We start from the raw sequence: 3,989 nt of genomic DNA, 5'->3' as shown, positions 1-3,989 counted from the left end.
ATGAAGTGATAAACAACACATGTCAGGACAGAAGTCTCTATCATTCAGCATTACCCTGATACATGTTAGTTGAATGTAACATGATACATGCTAGTTTAATCTAACTATGATACATATGTTAGTTGAATGTAATAATGATTCATGTTACAGTTGAACGTAACCATGATGCTTGTCAGAGTTTAATGTAATATGATATATGTAAGGTTAATGTAACCATGATAGATGTTAAGAGTTGAATGTAACATGATGCGTAAAAGAGTTGAATGTAACGCTTACCTCCCAGGACTAACAATATAATGAAAGATATGGATCCTATTATTATGAACACGATTGCCACATATGTAATACATGTATAATCAGTTGAATCAGTTCCTGGTTGTATCTGCACCCCAGAATCACATCTGAAACCAGAAGGACAAAACCACGTTTAGTTCTAAGAGTGGACTGAGTGTTGGACTCCAGGTTGAAAAGGTACTGGGTTCGATCCCCAATGTCCACAACCAACCTGTAGGCCTTCAGGAAGGTTATTGAGCTAGATGCCTGACCCCTACCTGTTCCTAATGACCTGAATAATGTATCGTCAATAAATAAATGTTCTCCATTAAAATACAGGGTGCATAAGTATAGACACTCCCAAGTTAAATTCCCATATAGGTAGGCAGATTTTAATTTTTAAAAGCCAGTTATTTCATGGATCCAGGATACTATGCATCCTCATTAAGTTCACTTAGCCTTTGGAATTAAAATAGCCCCACATCACCACATACCCTTCACCATACCTAGAGATTGGCATAGTTCTTTTCAGTTAGCCTAATAGCTGTTAGTTAGCCTAATGATTTCTCAATGCAAATCAAACCAGCTAATGGGCTAACTGAAATAAAACCATCCCAATCTCTAGGTATGATGAAGGGTATGTAATTATGTGGGGCTATTTTAATTCCAAAGGCTAAGGGTGTCATGGTCCGCCCCTGGTTTTCCCTTTCACCTGCCTGCCACCCTGATCTCTCCTAATTAACCCAATCACCTTCACCTGTGCTCCCCCTATATCAGTCCTCTCCTTCCAAACATTCCCTGCCAGATTGTCTCCAGAGTTTCTCAGAGCTTTCCCGCGACTTGATTCCAGATTCTTCTCCAATCCTTCCAGTTGCCGATTCCTGCCTGTCTGACTACCTCGCCTGCCGCCCAGCCCCTGTCGGTCCGTCTGCTCTTCTGTCCCCGGCTCCCGATCCACCAGCCTGCCCCCCGTTGCTGACCTCTGACTGTCTGACTATCCTGCCTGCCGTCGAGTCCCTGTCGGTTTGTCTGCTTACCCGTTCCTTATTCCTGGTCCGTCCATCTGCCCTCCCGTTGCCGACCTCTGCCTGCCGACTACCCTCTGCCTGCCGACCCGGTCCCTAAATAAAGCCTGGGACATATTGCCCAGGCCTAATTCTTAACATACCATTATTGTACTGTATGTATTGAATATTCAATTAACTCCACTTACATTGTGTGGTGTTGGCATGACAATGTGGCCTCTGAGAATGTGTCTTTATCTGCTGAGACACTACAGAAGAATCCATCCAGGATCTCACACTCGGTGTCTGATGTTGGAGTACACTTCTTCTTAACCTTCAGACCTGTCAATCACAACAGTTACAGAGGAACCTGAGACAACCAGAGAGTACACAACTTCTGATATTACATGAACAACACAACTTCTGATATAAACATGGACAACACAACTTCTAATGTAAACATGAACACAACTTCTGATATCAACATGAACAACACAACTTCTCTGATATTAACATGAACCACAAAACTTCTGATATAAACATGGACAACACAACAGATAGGGGTTGCATTGGGGCATTTCTATTTAAAAATATAGATGTACCTGTGACACACATTGTACAGTTAGAGCATTGCTTCTGTCCGCTAAGGCCTTCTTTGAAAGTACCATCGGGGCACTTTGAGCACAATGTATTGGCTGTCGCTGTGCAATCCCTATGAACCCTATATCCTGTTGGAAAGAACATTTAAAATATGTTGTTTACCAATGGATTTGGTTGAAGAAATCATACAGAACTATTTTGGACAACAGCTTGACAACAGCTGGGTCAATGGACTCTTACCACCAGGACATGCAAGGCAGCAGACCTGTCCCGCTCTGTATTCATCCCCGGGACACGATGGTGATGCAGCACTAGCAACACCATAAGTATTACAAACTGAACATATTAGGAACAGGATTTGTAAGAACATGGTGGTCCAGTTTGTATGACCTTCAGCCATCTGATATTTTTTGGCAGATTTTTGGCAGATATTTCTTCTGTGTGTCAGTGCAAGTCTTGTTATAGGGTTATACTTTGGCTGCCATATCTTCTTTGCCTTGCAGCTATAGACTTTTGTTGAAGTTCAGAAAGATCTGGAGAGATAAAAAAAATATTCAGCAGTTAATAAATGTAATAACTTGTATCTTTAACACGTTTGAGAACTTTAAAGCTGTTAAACAAAGAGCTGTTAACCTTGTATGTCTGCATTAACCGTGATCTAATGCTTATAATTTTTCTGTAACAAATACATTTGTGAGTGATAAAAGTATGTCACAAATATAATGTACCACTTTTATGTTCTTTGGGCTACATAATTTTTCTAGATTGACTTGGTCTTTGGATCCTATGTTTAATATAGGATTCCTTTGGGTGGAACACTCCACCTTATCCATCTGTGTAGGCCTGCACAATGAGCAGGCCCCAGGCCTACAGGAGGTCTGCTCCTGGAGTTATGGCTCTATTGATTGTTGAGCAGATGAGACACAGTTGGTTCTCAATGTGTTTCAGAAAATGGTCATGCTCTTAAAGTTGGCCTCATAATGACAAAATGAGCCTCCATTCTGATAGGCGCCACAACAACAGATTACATTTATCAAATAATATCATTCATGAAGAAACAGTGATCTGTGCTGAGGTGACGTTATCATGTCACGCTGTCCTCACACTGATTCTAGGGGTGGGAGAGCAGACCGCCACTTGGTCACCAAAGTTGCAGTCTGTAACACAGTAATTACTGCTGAACTGGGAAGGGACACTTTTGGGTTCAAATCAAAATACGAGTAACTTCTCAAGGCTGCAGTGTTGTGTGATCACAGAACACGTTCAATTAAGAGGTATAGTTTATGAACTAAGGGTTAATTCATGAAACATCTGCAATATCTCCATGTGCGCCAGGACCACAAAAGAGGCAGCAGGTTATGTGTGACCCCTCCTGCCCTCAACAGTACTACATTTTTATTGTAGTGAGAGAAATGCCCTTTGAGTTCTTCTGGTCCAAGTTGGTGCAATGCATTTAATCCGCCATGTGGGGGCGACACCACGTTCACATGACAGTATTCCTCAGTAACTTTTACTAGGGTTGTCCTCGACTTGTTTTTGCAAAGTCAAATATGAATATTCATCCCGACCTAGACGCATCATTGAGTGATAGTCTAAAAATATACAATGTCTTTTTGAATACATGCGGCTCAATGATGACTTATTTGTTGTCACTTTTGCATGATTTGAACCCTTGTAAGTAATCAGTTGGCTGATTAGGTTGCGCCTCCGCTCAACGACCGAGCACCTCTAACAACAAATTCACTTTTCAAATATGATGACAACGTGTGCATCCGTTCATGTCAATCAATTGGGAAGAAAATATAGTCTACTATTCCCCATAGTTAATATAAAATAGACTAATATAATGTACCGTAATTAAAATACGACATTATGACCCAACCAGTGGCAGGTGTCTGTCATTTGACATTCATTTAATGAATATCAAACCTAACACTGCAAATCACTCATTAGGGTTCGGCTTAACCCATCGGAATGTCTTGCTGGGTCGGCGAAGATTTGAGATCGCCCCTAGTAAATACCTTTTTTTTGGGGGGAGGGGGGGTTGACTTAAAGACTAATGATACATGAGGGTCCAGAGGCTAGCCTCAACTGGTCCGGAGGCTACCCTGA

The 3,989-nt window shown here is 41.5% G+C and overlaps 1 long non-coding RNA gene across 1 annotated transcript; it reads right to left on the bottom strand.

The window, feature by feature from the left end:
• Positions 1–359: 359 nt before the first annotated feature.
• Positions 360–2,370, bottom strand: LOC115546531 (uncharacterized). The gene is made up of 3 exons (XR_003977241.1): positions 2,118–2,370; positions 1,487–2,005; positions 360–401 (listed from the first exon to the last, which is right to left on the bottom strand). It is a non-coding gene; the product is annotated as an uncharacterized LOC115546531 (long non-coding RNA).
• Between the last annotated feature and the right edge of the window lie 1,619 nt (positions 2,371–3,989).

The sequence above is a fragment of the Gadus morhua genome, chromosome 1 (genome assembly GCF_902167405.1).
Source record: "Gadus morhua chromosome 1, gadMor3.0, whole genome shotgun sequence".
Classification (NCBI taxonomy): Eukaryota; Metazoa; Chordata; class Actinopteri; order Gadiformes; family Gadidae; genus Gadus; species Gadus morhua.
The sequence above is the reverse complement of the archived record's forward strand: the minus strand, read 5'-3'. Positions and strand labels throughout refer to the sequence as shown.